Source organism: Callorhinus ursinus, unplaced genomic scaffold (assembly GCF_003265705.2).
Source record: "Callorhinus ursinus isolate GAN/ISIS: 27379988/994484 unplaced genomic scaffold, GSC_fseal_2.0 scaffold24, whole genome shotgun sequence".
Taxonomy (NCBI): Eukaryota; Metazoa; Chordata; class Mammalia; order Carnivora; family Otariidae; genus Callorhinus; species Callorhinus ursinus.
Genome location: NW_027397086.1, coordinates 14,837,657 through 14,856,474, shown reverse-complemented (window position 1 = coordinate 14,856,474; position 18,818 = coordinate 14,837,657).

Sequence of the window (18,818 nt, the reverse complement as noted above, 5' to 3'; positions counted from 1 at the left end):
TTCTCTTTTCTTTTTGATCAGTCTGGCCAGGGGTTTATCAATCTTGTTAATTCTTTCAAAGAACCAGCTCCTAGTTTCGTTGATCTGTTCTACTGTTCTTTTGGTTTCTAGTTCATTGATTTCTGCTCTGATCTTTATGATTTCTCTTCTCCTGCTGGGTTTAGGCTTTATTTGCTGTTCTTTCTCCAGCTCCTTTAGGTGTAGGGTTAGGTTGTGTATTTGAGACCTTTCTTGTTTCTTGAGAAAGGCTTGTATTGCTATATACTTTCCTCTTAGGACTGCCTTTGCTGTATCCCAAAGATTTTGAAGAGTTGTGTTTTCATCTTCATTGGTTTCCATGAATTTTTTTAATTCTTCTTTAATTTCCTGGTTGACCCATTCATTCTTCAGTAGGATGCTCTTTAGCCTCCATGTATTTGAGTTCTTTCCGACTTTCCTCTTGTGATTGAGTTCTGGTTTCAAAGCACTGTGGTCTGAAAATATGCAAGGAATAATCCCAGTCTTTTGGTACTGGTTGAGACCTGATTTGTGACCTAGGATGTGATCAATTCTGGAGAATGTTCCATGGGCACTAGAGAAGAATGTGTATTCCGTTGCTTTGGGATGGAATGTTTTGAATATGTCTGCGAAGTCCATTTGGTCCAGTGTGTCATTTAAGGTCTTTATTTCCTTGTTGATCTTTTGCTTAGATGATCTGTCCATTTCATTCAGGGGGGTGTTAAAGTCCCCCACTATTATTGTATTGTTGTCAATGTGTTTCTTTTCTTTTTTTATTAATTGCCTTATAAAAGTGGCTGCTCCCATGTTAGGGGCATAGATATTTACAATTGTTAGATTTTAACAATTGTAATTGTTAGATCCTTTAAGTAAGATATAGTGTCCTTCTTCATCTCTTATTACAGTCTTTGTTTTAAAATCTAATTTGTCTGATATAAGAATTGCCACCCCAGCTTTCTTTTGGTGTCCATTAGCATGGTAAATGGTTTTCCACCCCCTCACTTTCAATCTGGGGGTGTCTTTGGGTCTAAAATGAGTCTCTTGCAGACAGCATATTGATGGGTCTTGTTTTTTAATCCAGTCTGATAGCTTGTGTCTTTTGATTGGGGCATTTAGCCCATTGACATTCAGGGTAACTATTGAAAGATATGAATTTTGTGCCATTGTATTGCATATAAGGTGACTGTTACTGTATATTGTCTGTTTTCCTTTCTGATCTATGCTGCTTTTAGGTGCTGTCTTTGCTTAGAGGACCCCTTTCAATATTTCTTTTAGGGCTGGTTTTGTGTTTGCAAATTCCTTTAGTTTTTGTTTGTCCTGGAAGCTTTTTACCTCTCCTTCTATTTTCAATGACATCCTTGCTGGATATAGTATTCTTGGCTGCATAGTTTTCTCATTTAGTGCTCTGAAGATATCATGCCAGTCCTTTCTGGCCTGCCAGGTCTCTGTGGATAGGTCTGTTGCCAATCTAATGTTTCTACCATTGTAGGTTACATATCTCTTCTCCTGAGCTGCTTTTAGGATTTTCTCTTTGTCTCTGAGACTCATAAGTTTTACTATTAGATCTCGGGGTGTTGCCCTATTTTTATGATTTTGAGAGGGGTTCTCTGTGCCTCCTGGATTTTGATGCCTGTTTCCTTCCCCACATTAGGGAACTTCTCTGCTATTATTTGCTCCTATATACCTTCTGCCCCCCTCTCTCTCTCTTCTTCTGGGATCCCAATTATTCTAATGTTGTTTCGTCATATCGTATCGCTTATCTCTCGAATTCTGCCCTCTTGATCCTGTAGTTGTTTATCTCTTTTTCTCAGCCTCTTTATTTTCCATCATTTGGTCTTCTATATCACTGATTCTCTCTTCTGCCTCATTTATCCTAGCAGTTAGTGCCCCCATTTTTGATTGCACCTCATGAATAGCCTTTTTGATTTCAACTTGGTTAAATTTTAGTTCTTTTATTTCTCCAGAAAGGGTTTCTCTAATAACTTCCACGCTTTTTTCAAGCCCAGCTAGTATCTTTAAAGTCATGATTCTGAACTCTAGGTCTGACATCGTACTAATGTCCGTATTGAGTAGGTCCCTGGCAGACGGTACTACCTCTTGTTCTTTTTGCTGAGGTGATTTTTTCGTCTTGTCATTTTGTCCAGAGGAGAACAGATAAATGAGAGAACAAAATGCTAACAGGTTAACAACATCCCCAGCAAATATACTCTATACAAATCAGAAAAGACCTGAAACCAGGGGAAAAGAAAGGGAAAGAAAGAAAAAAGAAAGAGAAAAAAAAGAAAAAGAAAAAGATAAAAACAAACAAAACAGAACAAAACAAAAAAGACAATATGATCAAATATGATCAGGTTAGTGCATAGATCAGTGCCACACACTAGATTTTGGGTGTATTTTGGTCTGTTAGAAGAAAGTGCCTCCTAAAATTTTAAAGGAAGAAAGACTTATATATGTACAAAATAAAGGTTGATACAATGAAGGGATGGAAGATGACTGTAAAGAGGAAACTTATACAAGGTTTTATAAACGGAATTGATAAGAAGTTGTTTGATAGAAGAAAGAAGAAGATTTAAAAAAAAGAAAAAAGAAAAGAAAAAAAATGGGAGATACTGTGATCAGGCAGGAGACTAGAACAAAGCCATACACTAGTGATTTAGGGTATATTTTGATCTGTGAGAAGAAACTGTATATCAAAATTTTAAAGAGAGAAGAACTTATATATATATGCCAAAAATAAGGGTAACTACTATGAAGGGATAAAATATGACTCTAAAAATGAAAAATAAAAAATGGTTTTTTAAAAAAGGGATTGATAAGATGTTGGTTGAAAAAGGGAAAAAGAAAAATTAAAAAAAAACAGTTAAAAAAATTAACTTTGAAAAACTAATGAATCATGGTAAAAAAGCCATGAATTCTATGTGCAGTATTCCCCTAGCGCTGGAGTTCTCCCGTTCTCCTTGATTGGTAAACTTGATCTTGGCTTGCTGGCTGTTCGTGCTGATCTTCTGGGGGAGGGGCCTGGTGCCGTGGTTCCCAAATGTCTTGGCCGGAGGCAGAATTGCCCCGCCCTTGTGGGTCCGGGCTAAGCAAGCTGCTTGGTTTTGCTCTCAGGAGCTTTTGTTCCCTGCAAGCTCTCGGCACAGCTTTGGAGGACCAGGGTGAAAATGGTGGCCTCCCAATCTCTGCCTGGAGGAGCTGAGAACTCAGGGCCCCGCTCCTCAGTGCACCACCAGAGAAAAGCAGTCAATCACTCCCGTCTCCCTGGTCTCCGGCTGCACTCCGTGCTCACCCGGCCTGTGACCGAGCATTTCTATCTCTGGCACCCAACCCCGTGTGGAGTCTCCAAACCCAGCAGATCCCTGCGGTGCGCTCCCACGCCGCTCCTCCCGGGGGAGGAAGGGGAGTCTCCCCGGCTCTGCTGCTTGTTGGGTCCCTGCTGGAGGAGCAGTGGCCGGACTGGGCCGCGGATCACAGTTTATGGCAACCCCGAGCTGCAAGCCTGAGCCTCGGCTCCGTCTCTGCAGCCAGCTTCCCCGCTCCGATACCTGGGAGTTCTGCCGCTCTCAGGCACCCCCGGTCTTTCTGTGACCCCGAGGGTCCTGAGACCACACTGTATCACGAGGTTTCCACCCCCCGCTTAGCCACTGGAGCGATGTCCCTCAGCGGAACCGACTTCTAAAAGTTCCGATTTTGTGCTCCGTGGCTCTAGCACTTGCTAGAAGCGGCTGACGGAGGCCCCCTCCCCCGCCGTCTATCCTCCCGAATATCGCCCCGGATTCACTTCTCCGCACATCCTACCTTCCAGTAAGTGGTCGCTTCTCTGTTCAGAGAGTTGTTGTTACTCTCCTCTTCGATCTCCTGTTGAGTTCGTAGGTGTTCAGAATGGTTTGATCCCTATTCAGCTGAAATCCTGAGACCAGATGAAATCCAGATCTCCTACTCCTCTGCCATCTTGCTCCGCCCCCTACCGTTGACATTTCTTATGATAAATCACAATATCACAGGCGGTCAGAGCTCCTGCCCCTGCCTCCAATGAGTGAGTCTCAATCCTTACTTTGGTGGTGGCTGTGTAGTCCCTGAGTTCTAATAGTCCCTTCCATTGCTTTCCATCGCTATTTCCATCCATAGCCTTCCATCGCTCTATGTCATACGAAGAAGGTTTACCCAAGCTCCCTTCTCCATGAACATAATTATGTTATAATCCAGTACAAATGGCCCCTGGCTTGGTTAAACGCAAAGGCTGTACTCCCAAAGTACAAAGTATTTTTCTTAATAACCCACACAACTGGTGATTGTTTAATATTTGTCTTTACTTCTGGTGATTCCTAAGATGGTAGCAACTTAGATGGTGCTATTTATGGATGTAATCCTAGCCACAAGCATGGTGTTTGGCTTAAGGAATATATTTTAACAGAAATAAGAGCGGCAAGTATTGTTAATTAAGTAAATGCAAAAGGCCTGGGGGAGAAGATGTGGCGGAAACTCCGCCTGGGGAGGGTGGGAGTAAAAAGGAAAGAGAAAGGTTTGCTAGGCAGCCGGCTGGAACACATGTATTTCCTGGTAAAGGAAACTGCATTTTCAGTGATACAGCCGTACCAGGACGGGGAAGTTCTCTGTGGTTGGATTGTAGAGTACAGGGGACTGGGAATGGGGAAATAGTCCGTAAATGAGGCCAGGAAGGCAGGCAGAGACCAAATCATGCCATGTGTGATCCATGTTAAGAAGTTTGGACTTCATTCTCAGCAAAGGCATGGCAAGTCAATGATTTACACATGGGAGTAAACTGGCCACAGGGATTTTGTTTTAATTTTATTTTGGGAAGATCACTTATGACCAAAACAGGACAAAGACCCGGACTGAGAGCTCAGGAAAGAGACCACCTTCTTTGTTGGGGAATGTTGTCAAAGAATGAAAACAGCTTCATATGACCTTTTGAGGTCGACTTATACCTAAGAACCACATTTCAATCATAAGTACAGAACCATACTTTATTTTTCCTTTCCTCACCTCATGTATTTGAGTCAGCATATCCTATCAGTTTCAGCCCCTAAATGCTTTTCAAGTACATCACCTTCTCTGCATTTCTATTGCCATTTCCCTGGTTCGGACACCCATCATCCCTGACCCAAACGATTGCTACCACTCCGTCACTATTTTTGTCACTTCCTAGATCTTTCCCACCAGTCTGTCCCCCACTGGTTATCAGAGTGAACATTCTAAGTGGCTTTTTTCCTGTTTAGGTTTTTCTAATAGCTGCGCATTCCCTAGAAGATCAAGTCTAAATTCCCATAATGTACCCAATTTCGTGGTGACTTCTCCAATACAATTTCCTCCATCATTTGATTGATGCATTTTTGAAAAGCAGATCAAATCACCAAAATAAGAATCCTCCCCTTACAGTCTTCTGTAAGAAATAGCCACTCACTCCATAATGCCATGTTCATATGATGCACACATCTCCTCATTATATTTATTTCATTGTGCTGATATTTAGTTGAGGGTGTATCTGTCTTTATTCACTAGCTGTCTTCCTTGGAGGCTGAAACTATATCTTATTTATTTGTAAGAGCCTGTAGCCTCATATACCATTTGTTTAAATAGATGGCTCCTCCCCCCCATTTTTTAAATGAACAAACAAATGAACAATGACTTTTTAAAAAATGAAAAGAATGAATCGAGATTTTAAAAATGGGTCAGGTTCAACTAAGGTAGAAAAAAAAAGCATGTGTTCTGGTATTTTGGAGCAGAGGAATTTTCTCAGTTTCTTGGAAAGGTACAGAAAACCTTTTGCTCATTATTACTCATCCATTATGATTCCCTCTATTAAAAATATAAACATGGTATGATGGCTTTAATATTGATCAACTCTAAGCATACATCTATTGATACCTAGGGAGAAATTGACTCAGAGTGTTTCCAATGATGTGGTTAGAAAGTGCTCTGGATAGTTACTGGGGTCAGGCCTGAAAGAGCCAAGAAATCCAAGTGTTTTCCCTCTATCTCCCACTAGCTTTCTGACAGAGTCTAATGGGAGCTACTTGGGCTCATCCCAGGTAACTGCAGGTTCTCAAAAACCAGATTAGGTGGGAAATTCTTCACAGACTAGTGATCTGATAGTGAATTGGAAACCTCTTCAGGTCCAGTGGAGAACGTGAAAGCCAGATAGGAAATGAGGAAACACAGCTGGAAGTACTAAGACAACGTAAGACAGGGGTTGAAACGGCTGTGGGGATAGGCAGTTGTCTCAGAGAATGACACAGTTGAGAGAATCAAGGGGGGAAAGCAACTTGGGGATGGAATTTTTAAATTGTGTGAGTGCATATTCTCTCCATTGATACCTTGTGGCATTTTGGAGATGATACTGACTCCTAAAGGTAACTGGTCAGTGAGGATGGGGAAAGGAGGTAGTCAGAAAAGAATATTTACTCAGCATGTGCTATGTGTAAGGTGTCTTACTCACTGCTGGAGATAAATCTGTAGAAGGACTTGAGTTTTCCCTAAATGAACTTTCCGTCACCATATGAAGTAGCTACAGTGAAATCTCCCAATTATAAACAGGAAAAACTGAACTTCAGAGGTTAAATATCTTGTATAAAGACAATCATAAAGGAAGAGAGAACTAGACTTTCCAAGAGTCTGACTACAAGAGCTGACCAGAGTTTGCATTAGTTACTTCTCTTGCCTGTAACATAATGACTCTTGAAAACATGTTACATTTTTCCTCTCTGAGTGACATTACTAGCTGTGATGGGGAAGGATGCAGAGAATGGCGTTGTTCTCTTGGATGTAACAGTGTTGCAGGGACGAAACTGTTTAAATGTTGCTATTCGATGTGGCTTTGAGCAAGTCTTTCTCTTATACCCCCAGATGCCCTCATTCTAGAAAGAGGTAATAATGTATAAACCCCTCTATCTTTAAGGCTGTTCCAAGAATTGAGAATATTCCCATTTTAACGTGGGATGATCTTCAAAAGGAAGGTGTTTTGTTTTTTAACTTCATTCTGTTATTGAGTTGACACTGGTCATCTCATTAGCAAATGCTGTAGAAACTTGACAAAAGTGTAGTTGGTGTGACGCAAATTAATAGGAACAAAAATACAGAATACTATGGGCACTAAAGATGACTTTTGGGTTGAATTGTATGATTTACTATCCCAAAATGACAATGCTCAATCACTTTTGAAATCATCCTATCACTGTGCACTGCATAGTTATAATATGTATCAAATCCAAAGCACTAGTTTTTTCTGAAGTCAATGTAACAATAGAATATAATAGAATAAGGGATCCTTACAACTCATGTATTGCTCTTTGATTTATTATTAGTCACTATCTCCAGTTGAGGCCCTAATTTAGTAAGTTTTACCTGTGGACCATCTCCTTAAGCTAGGATAGAAATGAGGCAAGCACACACACACACACATCACTGCTCATAAAATTGTATACAAAAATTTCACTGCAGTCATGGAATATGAACCTCATCATTAGTTAAGAACCTATAAACTATGTTAATCCATCCAGTTCACAGATTGGAAATTGAAGCCCACAGAGATAAACTGATTTTCCATGAAACACTTAGGAAATAACTGCAGGATTCAGAATGTGAACTGGGTTTGAATGCAAAAATTTTTCAGTTACACTTTGCCCATTTTCTTAGCTGTAACATTGTACTGTTTTAATTAAAAAAATTTTTTAAAGATTTTATTTATTTTTCAACAGAGAGGCAGTGAGAGAGGGAACACAAGCAGGGGGAGTGGGAGAGGGAGAATCAGCCTTCCCGCGGAGCAGGGAGCCCGATGTGGGACTCAATTCCAGGACCCTGGGATCATGACCTGAGCCAAAGGTAGACGCTGAACAACAGCCACCCAGGGGCCCATTTTACTTTTTTTTTTAAAGCATGTTTTCATCCCCCTAAAATATATTTTTTACCTGAAAAACTTATAGGAAACAGCACCACATTTAGGTTATCAAGAAGCAAATGAAAGATGGTAATTATAGAATTTTTAGCAGGTAATCCAAGCTGTATATAAAATCCGAGCACGAGCCAGAGTAGTTGGCTAAAGCAGGTACACTTCCACATCCATAGGATGGACAAGGGTCAGTGCAGAATTTTACAGCAGCGGCCCTCCATATGAATATAGTCAGTGTATATCTGGCACTTAAGTAGGAATATTGACAATCAACCTAGGATAAGCTTTATTCCAAAAGAGAGAGAGCATGCACGTGCTTCATCCATTGATCAGCTCTAGAACTTTTTGGACTTTATGCTTGGGTGTCCATCACAGACACTTCGGAGTGGCTTTTTGCTAGGGCTGACCACTAGCATGGCTTGGAGAAGTTTCTCCAAATACAAATGCTTAAGTCCCACCCATGAAGATTTGAATTTACTAGATCTGAATGGGCTTGAGCACATGTCCTTAGAAACTCTCACCAAATAAACTTTTTGAAGAGACCTGACTGAGAAACAATCCAGGAAGACCCCCCCCACCCCACACTTTCCATTTTGCAAGTAGCAAAATGAAAGGCAGATTGCAAAAGGGAAACTGGGAAAGAATAATTCCAAAATTCAGAGTTTACTTAGGTTGTTGCTCAAGCATATCCGTGATGTGAACTGTAATTATCACATGACCCTTGATGTTCCGGTTGCTCAACAGCATGTAAAAATACAGAAAAAAATGTAGGATCCAATGTGTTCCCAAAAAGTGTAAATGAGATTGTAGCATGTGTCTACAGATATTATAGAGCACCTACGTACTTTATCCTAAGGACTATGCTATTTTCTTCTCTGGTTTTTCCTCCCTGGCAAGCTAAGAGTGATACTGGGGCTATAAAGGGGTCTCAGGGTTAGGAGCAAGCTGGGAGCAGGTAATAAACCAAAGGGAAGCTGAAGCCTGAGAGCTGGATGACATGGCCTTCAGAAGAAAGTGACCATCCAGAGCATGAAGTTCCATGGGACAAGCGGAGGCAGCCTGCCATGCTAGCAGCCGGAGGTCAGTTGTCATGGTCAGGAACAAAGAAGCAAGTATGCTTAAGAGGCAGAATTAAAATAAATTTCCTAGGGTGAAGGAACAAAGGAGAAAGGAGCCTTTCTTAGTCCATGCCAGCCCTGGAAGTTGCTATCAGGCAATTGAGCCTATGTGAATGGCACTGAGAACCAGAGATAAATAAGAAAAAAAATCTACTTTCCAGGAATCACATTCAACTTTGATAAGTGTGTGCAATGAACAGTGTTAGGGGTTAATTCACAGGAGGTTTCTGCTGAAGCTCTTCAAGGTAGGCCATGCCTGAGTATCATTTGGAGGATATTTTGTGGTTTACCATGCAGACATGGCTGGCAGGGTGAGGGCATTCTTGGCAGAGGAAAAGAATTCACAGACCCCAGAGCAGTAGAACGGGATGACATGTTAAGAGCCCTACAAGCCAGTGCTTATGCTCCAAGGTGAAGCACAGACAAAACTGTTGAAAGATGGAGAAGTAGCTAGGTGATGGCTTATGAAAGAGCTTAAATGTCATGAAGTCATTCTCTCTGCTTCCTGTAACCCACTGGCTGGCAAAAATGTGGTGTATGCTATGTTCTTCTAAGAGGGTAGAGCTACCTTGGGGACTAGTGAGCTGCCCATGGCGGTCGGCATTCAGAGAATCTGAGCACTGAACTAGAATTTAGACTCCATGGCATTAAAGATCTCTTTCTAGCTGTAAGAGAGTCTCTTTAGGTATCACGACCTTTCAGAATGGGCATCGCTCTTTTGGGTAAGATGTGAGTGAAAAAGAAGAAATAGCAAAAATAAAAGAAATAGTGATAGGAACAGTGGAAGATACTGGAATGGATGGGAAGAGGAGTAGTGGAGGCAAACATAGTCCAAAACCTTTTATCCTACATGGATATTCAAAACTCTATTAACTGTTCTCCCATCCATTCTTGTTCCTCTACGATCCAAGATCAGACAGATATCCAATATGTCTCCATAGTGTGGTCTGGATGATTTTAATGAAGAGACAACCAGATGATGCCATCTCTCTACCCTCAATCTTTTAATAGCTTCCTATTATTCTTAGAAACTATTTTACACAGGCTACAACTACTTTTATGGTCTGCCTGTATCTGTTCCCCAGTGTCTCAGCACTGGCACTATTGACATCTTGGGCTGGATAAATTCCTTGGGGGCCTGTCTTGAGCATCCTAGGATATTTATTAGCATCCCTGGTCTCTACCCACTAGACAGCACTCGTTCCCCAGTTATGTCAACCAAAAATTTCTCCAGATTGCCAACATCCCCTAGAGCTTTCTTCTCCAGATGCCATGTTTATTCAAATGAACCATGCTTCCTCTCATCATGAAACTTCAGAATTCTCCACCTCCTTTTTCTGAAATAATCTCTGCCTCCCCACCTTCCAATCATTAATGTCTAATCATTGCTCATATCCCTTTGTTCATGGAGCTGACAGGGATCTACCAATCACATTGCTGCGATGACAGCATTTCTTTTAGGGCTTCATTTGTAGCTGTATGTTCATCACTGGGATGCTTGGAATCATTTCTTACTCTTCAGCCAGTGTACTTCATAAGAACAGGGACCTTGTTCATTTTTACTCATCATTTTGTCCTCAGTACCTTGTAAAAAGGCTGGCACATAACAGAAACTCAACAGACACTTATTCAATGCATAAATGAAAACTGAACAAAAAAAATCACAATTATCAGGAAAGTGGAATTAGATTTACAGCCTAGCAATTATTTGCTAAGTGCTGATTTTGCATTAAGCAGTATGCTGAGTGCTGGGACCACAATGAAGAGTACCATACAACCTTTGCCCTAAGAGGGATAGGGTAGCCTTGGGGAAGAAATCACTTTGAAGGTAGAAAGTAATGATAAAACATTCTAAGTGATTGAGTGGAGGTCTGAACGGCCTGAAGCTGGGCATATAGAGAATTCCAAGGTCTGCCTATGACAGTGAGAAAAGGCTTCACAAAGAAGGTAATTTTTTTTTTTTTTTGCGGGGTGGGGGAGAGAATCTTAAGCAGACTTCCTGCTGAGTGCAAAGTCTGAAACAGGGCTCGGTCTTACTACCCTGAGATTGTGACCTGAGCCAAAATCAAGATGCAGACGCTTAACTAACTGGGCCACCCAGGTACCCCACGAAGAAGGTAGCTCTTGAGCTCACACTAAAGGGTTAGCTAGAAATATCCAGATGGACAAGGTTGCCGGAAGAGAGAGGTATTACAGCTGGTGTGATGGGAGGAAAATCAGCCCTAACAATGCTGCAGGTGTACAGCAATCCAGCCAGCTGAGGCTCTCCACATAATTCTGGGAAAGGAGTTGGAAGATATAAGCAGAGATGGAGCCTGAGAACTTCGTGTGCCAGGCTCAGAAGTTTGGACTTTGTCCTGAAGACAATGGGAGGTCACAGAAAGATGACAGGCAGTGGTGTGAGTCAGATCTATGATTTCAGAATGAGCATCTGAATGTTTGGCCAGTAGGTAGGGAAGAACACAATTTCATAACTCAGAGTCTCATTAAAAATCTTTTAAAAAATTTTAATGAAAAGCAACAACAACGACCACCTTTGAGTTGCTGTGGACCTGGCACATAGTAACTTCTCAACAAAGAAAACCAGAAGGCAAACTCAGTATGAGGTCTGACATGCATTGACCCATTCTTACTGATACGAAGGCAAAGAGCTTAGTGCAACCAGACAGTCCCCTCTCCTGTGAACACACATTTATTGTTTGTGGCAAAATACATCCCAGGAGGTATAGGGATCAGGAGGCCAGCTCCAGGCTTCAGGGAAAAGAGGCGAACATAGGCATTTTCTGGACACTGCAGCATTCTGAAACCTGATGATTGAGTGTTTGTTTTCCCATTGTCTGCAATTCTGCCTAGTCCTCCAACATGAATAATCGTCAGGGTTTTGCTAGGCCGAAGTATATTCCAGGGAAATCGGATCTGCAATTTTGCAGAATTTCACAATGCCTTGTGCAGTTCTGTGTCAAATTGTTTGTTTAAATCTAGTTTATTTTACCTTTTGGTCCTGGACGTACTATGAGCTGAAATATTTATATCACTGCCTCTTAGGAGTTGTGCATTTCTTTTGTTCTGTAGGGGAAAAATGTGCTGACCTGCTCTATGTATATGAGTAATTGTTTTTATTTTAATTACTTGAATGCCTGTGGAAGGAGATTGGAGTGTCTGGCCTGTTCTTCTCATCGGTTGTTTCTTCTCTCCCTTTCACCTACAAAGTTCTTGCACTCATCACCAACGATGTTGTTGGAGACAGTCTGAAAGTGGGTTCTCCCAGCTAAATCTAGTCTTTAGAAAGGAGGTGTGGGAATCATAAGGATCCATAAGCATACCTGCTGTCCAATACAGAATTCCCCTTCTCCCAGCCAGGCTCCAGGACACTGGAAAGAAAGACCCAAGTACGTTCCTGTCATTGTTCAGATCTTATTTCTGAACCCGCTCCCCCATACTCCTTATTACATATGGCATTCTGTTCTTAACTCACTGCCTGCTGACCACATTCATTCATTCAACACAGTTATTGAATTTTCATGGTGGGCCAAGCAGTGAGTAAAGCAGGTCAGCCTGCCCTCACTGGGGCCACGGTCGGTCACAGAAAGCAGAGAGCTCAGCAGTTAATACCATCATGGGGGTGGCGGAGGGAATACTGTAAGAGGCGATGCCGTATGGTTCTGAGGTCATAGAAATTATACAAGGAGAAGTGATATTCAAGGAAAGAGACAGATAACTGGAAGTGGCTAGCACCAGGAAGGAAAGATATTCCAGGCTGGAGTTGGAATGTCATTTGATTAAGAGATTCGACTAGGGAGGTAAGGACCAAGCTGGTATTTTCTAAAAATCTGCTTTCTACAACAATATGGTCCGACATATTTGTGTTCAACACCAGCTCCAGCTCCTCATAGCTGTTTGGTCTTGAGCAGGTTACGTAACCTTTCTATGGCTGACTGTCATCATCAGTCCTTAAGGTGGATGCAAAGGTTGAATAAGGTAGAACATGTCAATTGCACACACACTGGCTGACACATGGTAACTTCGTGATAAACATCAGGTCATGTTATTCACTTTATTAGTACCATGATCATCATCATTATTATTACATATTTTTGTCTCCTCCTCACCTGCCCTTACTATATTTTCTGCTCTCTTGTTTTTGTTGTTGCCGTACCCTTAAGTCAGGTGATTTGGGATCAACATCTCTCTGGAAGCCACGCAACCCTCGGTCCCGTCTTTACCCACCTCCTCTCTTTCTCCCTCCATCTTTCTTCCTCTCTCCCATACCCTTTCACTTCTGTGCTTGACACTCCCCCACACTTGGAGCCCTGGAACTGGACAAGGGATAACCTAAAATAATGGAGTCCTGGGGATTATTATTTCATGCAAGCACCATGTTACAAAAAATGCCTGTGCATAGCTTGCTTGGAATTCATGTTAGCATGCTCCACCACTTATGGGAGGGTTGACTAGAGCATCAATTTTGGGTAAAATAATGTTCCTCACCTAGCTGTCCACATTGAAGAGACTCTTCAACCATGGTAATGTTTCTCAGTTTCTCCGCACTCCATATTTATACTGCCATGCCTGAAGTTAGGATTCATCTCCCATCTGAACTTGTGTGATATCACCTCCAATTCTCCCTCTCTCTCTCTCTCTCTCTCTCTCTCTCTCCCTCTCCCCCCTTCTGAATTTGGCTGTTCCAGTCCAGCTTCCACTGAGTTATCAGAATGGTTTTCCTAGAAGACTGCAGCGATCACATTATATCCATGTTTGAAAACCTTCAAAGATGCCCTGTTGACTGAATAATATGTTTGTCAGGACACCTGTCATTTCAAGGTACAAGAACAAACTCATATCGCATTAAACGTAGTGAGACTATATTGCTTTATCTACCTGAAAAATCCAGAGGTGATTTGGGCTTTGGCTGCACTTTGATTAAGACTTCAGCTTTGTGTCTCTGTTACTTTCTTGACTTCCCTCCAAATGTCCATCTTACTCTCTAGCTGGCTTCTTTCACGGGGGCAAACTGTTGAATTAGCTGTCAGAGGTATCCTGTGTTTGTTTTTATTCACGTAAGTAATAATTTCTGGGTTATTAGAATGAATTCTTTGAATATGCCTTTGACATTACACCATCTAGATACAGGATACATACAAGTCAAAGACTTCTTCCACTGGCTCCATCCTGAGCGGTGAACCCACCTCTGAAGCAATCACTGGATCTATGGAGATGTCATGAGCTGATTGCCTTAGAGTTGTTGTTACATCTGAGTTGAACACTATGGGAAGGTTTGTTGGTTTAGGAAAACCCCAGCAGTATAAGTAAAAGGGATCTTTCTAGCCACACAGCCTGAACCTTTGTGGAGGGCTGCAGTAGATGCTGGGAAGGAGGCAACCACGTCCCCCACCTGAGGATGTCATCCAAGGCTTGTCATGATTGTGCTCCAACCTATGACTCCAATTTCCCATCCTTCCTCTTTTTAATTACTCCTGCCAGTCTGAATTAACTGCCCAGAGTTCCCATTTCTGTGCTTTTGCTCCAGTTTGACTTTCTATGCCGAATGCCACGCTCCTGCCTCTGCATTCTCTTCCATTCTGCCCTTCTCAGTCATAGAAAACCCTTTCTGTTCTCTAAGACCCACCTCCAAAGCTACCTCCTCATGAATCCTATGATATTTTCCTACCTCCTTCTGCAGCGGTAGGTGAGTAAAAACCACTGAAACTGCAATCATCCAATTTGGGTTTGCCTTCTAGAGCTGTCCCTTACTCAGGGAATAGCTAAGACTGCCCTGCTTGCTTTATCTCTTTCTCATTTTATTCAAGGACCTTCTTTCTCTGCCTTTCATTTTTTATCAATGAAAAAGTACCAGCTTTGCCTTGTAACTTTTCTATGTCAATGATGTCATCTCTTATTTAAATACTTAAAACAGTACTGAGTTAGATTTTTTTTTAATTTTTTTCCAGTTTCATTGAGATGTGATTGATATATAACACTGTGTAAGCTTAAGGTGTACAACGTAATGATTTGATATAGGTACGTATTGTAAAATGATCACCCCTAGTTAATATCTATCACCTCACATAGATACAAGCTTTTTTGCCCCTTGTGATGAGAACTTTTAAGATCCACTCTCTTAGCAACTCTCAAATATACAATACAATATTAACTATAGTCATTGTGCTGTATATTACAAGTCCAGAATTTATTTCACATCAATCTGGTTAAGCTGATCCAGGCGATGGATTCAACTACTATCCATGAGTGCATAACACTCAATCTAGGCATGATCTAGGATGAGTTAAACAATGAATCAGAAAATGATAGTATTGAATTAAAAACCACAAAATTAAATAAATATCCATAAGTCCATATTGATAGGGTAAATGAACAAGTGAATGAATGAGTAAATAAATAAAAGGGGGGACAGTCACTCTTTATGGTAGAATATATTAGTTCTATTGTTACTTTAACAAGTTACCACAAATTTAGTGGACTGAAAGGATACAAATTTGTTTTAAAATAAAAAAAAATTACAAAACCAGAGGTCAGAAACCTGAAATGGGTTTCCGTGTGCTAAAGTCAAGGTGTTGGCGGGAATACATCCCTTTCTGGAGGCTCTATGGGAGAATCCATCTCTTACTCTTCCAGCTTCTGCAGACTTTCTGTATTCCTAGGCTCATGACCCCCATCATTAAAGCCAGGGATGGCCAGTAGGATCTGTCTCATACCACATCACTCTGACGTTAACTCTTCTCTACCCTTCTTCCCAATTGAAAGTACCTTTGTGATTACATTGGACCACCCAGATAACTCAGGACAGTCTTCTTGTTTTATGGTTAGCTGTATTAGCAACCATAAGTCCATCTGCAATCTAATTTCTTCCTTGCCATGAAACATTATATATTCACAGGCTCTGGGGCTTAGTATGAAACATCTTTGGGGAATGTCATTATTCAGCCTATCACATAGAATTACACTTAAGAAATATAAAAGGAATGATGCAAATAGAATATTACCATTTGGCATATACCATTGTAATAACTATCACATGCATCAGTTGATACTGTAGTTAGGGATGATGAGAAACGGGATGTTTGCATACCTTCAAACTACCCACAACACTTACTAATTACAAATGGAGTAACTTTTCATGCATAAACATGACAGATGCCATCATACTCAATTAATTAACTATGGGACACCTAGAATAACTGAATATGTGTATAACTGGAGTCACCAAAGGAGACAAAAGATAACAGAAGAAAGTATTTGAAGAAATAATGACTAAAAGCTATATTTGATGAAAACTATAAACCCCTATACTGAAAAGCACAACCAGCCCTTACCAGAAGAAACATGAAGAAAACTACACCAGCCATATCATAATCACAATTCTTAAACTCATGCTAGAAAAAAAAATCTTAAGACCTGGGGTGCCTGGGTGACTCAGTCGGTTGGGTGTCCGACTTGATCTCAGCTCAGGTCTTGATCTCGGGGTCTTGAGTTAAAGCCCAGCATTGGGCTCCAGGCTGGGCATGGAGTCTACTTAAGAAAAAAAAAAAAATCTTAGGAGTTGACAGAAAAAAACACCTATGTGCATAAGATCAAAGATAAGAATAATGCTGATGAATCAGCAGGAAAACAGGAACTCACAACAAAGCAACATTATTAAAGCATTGGGTGAACAACAGAGTCAGTCTTCAACCTGGAATTGTAAAACTGTTTTAAAAATTAAGGCAAAAATAAAGAATTCTATAGACAGAAAGCTGGGAGAACTCATTTCCTTCTATCTCTAAAAGGAATGATTTTTAAAAAATTCTTGAAACAGAAAATAATACCAGAGGAAAATTTGCTTCTAAGGAGGAAATGAACAACATTAGAAATACAGTCAGTAGATCGCCGGAGATTATATATATACATACACAGAAGAGACTATATATATTTTTATCCTATTTTATTAAAGTTCATTACAAGATAATTAACTGCACTTGTTTTCCATTGAGAAGGAGTAACAAGGATCATATTTACCTTGCCCCACTGAAACCCCAAAGCAACCCAAATATATGATCCAATGGTTTTGAAGAGTTCATACGGTCAAGGACAGTAGTCCTTCAGGGGCATGAAGCCAGATTGACCCTGTGATCTTCAGAGCTCACCACCTTGGGAGAGTTTCCAGGCTTGGCAGCAGGCAAAGGCAGTACAGCCCCAGCAGAAACCAGTCCCTCAGTTGAGGAGCCAGAGCCGAGATCTCCAAAGACCAAGGTGGCTAGAAATCCCAGAGCAGAGTAGCAGAGGAGTTAGTGACATGGAAAGAACACTCTACACTTATGCCCGGGGTGCCCCTCAGTCTTTTTAGCTCAGGATTGTTAGAATGTTAATTTTTCCAAAGTTGACCACAGACTCAGGGCAATTGCAGTGAAAACCCTAGCAAGGACTTTCATAGAAATTAACAAACTGTTTCCAAAATTCTAACTGGAAAGAAGACCCAGAGTAGCTTGGGGCGGGGGGGAGGGGAAGGAACAAACTTTGGGGAGAAAAAAAAAGAAATATGGAAGATAAACACTCCTTGATATTAAGACTTGTATTAAACTGGCGTATTTTCAGAATGCAAAAGTTGTTGGTGCTTTGCCTCAGAGCTTGCTTCCTTTGTGTTCATGTGAGCCAGAGACATGGAGATACCTGTTTCCCTTCAGGGGCCTCTTTCGGTAGCAGTGTGCTGCCAAAAAGTTTCGCTCCCATTTCCAAGATAGAGCTAACCTTGTTCTCCTACTGCCTGTCCTCAAACTGTCCTTTTCTTTCTTTATTTTTCCCTTTCTTTTCTTTTCTCCTTCCGTCCCTTCTTCCTTCCTTCCTTCCTCTTTCTTTCTTTTTTTCCCACTCAGAGAAATGCTAAAAAAAAAAAAATTACAGATACCTTCAGTGTTGGGTAAATAGGTGATTGATTGATTGATAGGTCTCTCTTGGAATAGTTGCAGATACTTGCAGTTGTTTAAAAAGGTTTTCATTTCTTAAAGTTGTTAATGCTTCAGGTGGCTGAGAGGGCTGTGGCTTCTAGAACCTGGCAAGTCTTCCATTAAACTTAATTCTCACATTGTAACTCAAAATTTCATTAATTATTTCCTGTAAATAATTGGAAATGTGATTGATTCTTTAAAACTTTTATGTCACAATGATTCATTTGTATTTCTTTGATTATTTCTTCTCTCCTTGAATTATCACCTGAACACATCCTTGCTTCTGTAAATTACCATAATTCAAAATTTAGCTCAATAATGGATACCAACAGAAACTCTAAAATAATCTTGTTGGATAGAAGATTAATTTTGTCCAGTTCCACAAATATTTTTTAAGTCTTCCTCTAGTTTTGGCCCTAAGTTACAAACATAAATAGCTGTGGTCTCTCTCCACAAGAAAGGGGAATGACAAGAAAAAATGTGAATGTTAATTTACATGGTAGTTTCTCCAGATGTATCTTCATAGTGCCTTCAATTTTAGAAGGTAATTGTGAGAAGCACAATGAAACAATGTATGAATGCATGCCCTTTTCCTGGATGAAAGCTGTGTGGTGCAGGATGAAGAACATGGCTTCGGAGATGACAATTCTGGGTTCCAATCTTAGCTCTATGCTTCCTAACTGTGAAACTTTGCCAATCCTCTTATACTCTCTTGGCTTCTACCCTTACATCTCTAAGATGAGGACAATTAAACATATCTCATGGGGTTGTTTTGAAGGTAAAATGAGATAATTGATACTGAGAACTCCAACCTCGGGCAGGACAACCTGGTCAGTGTTCAACCCAACAAATTCT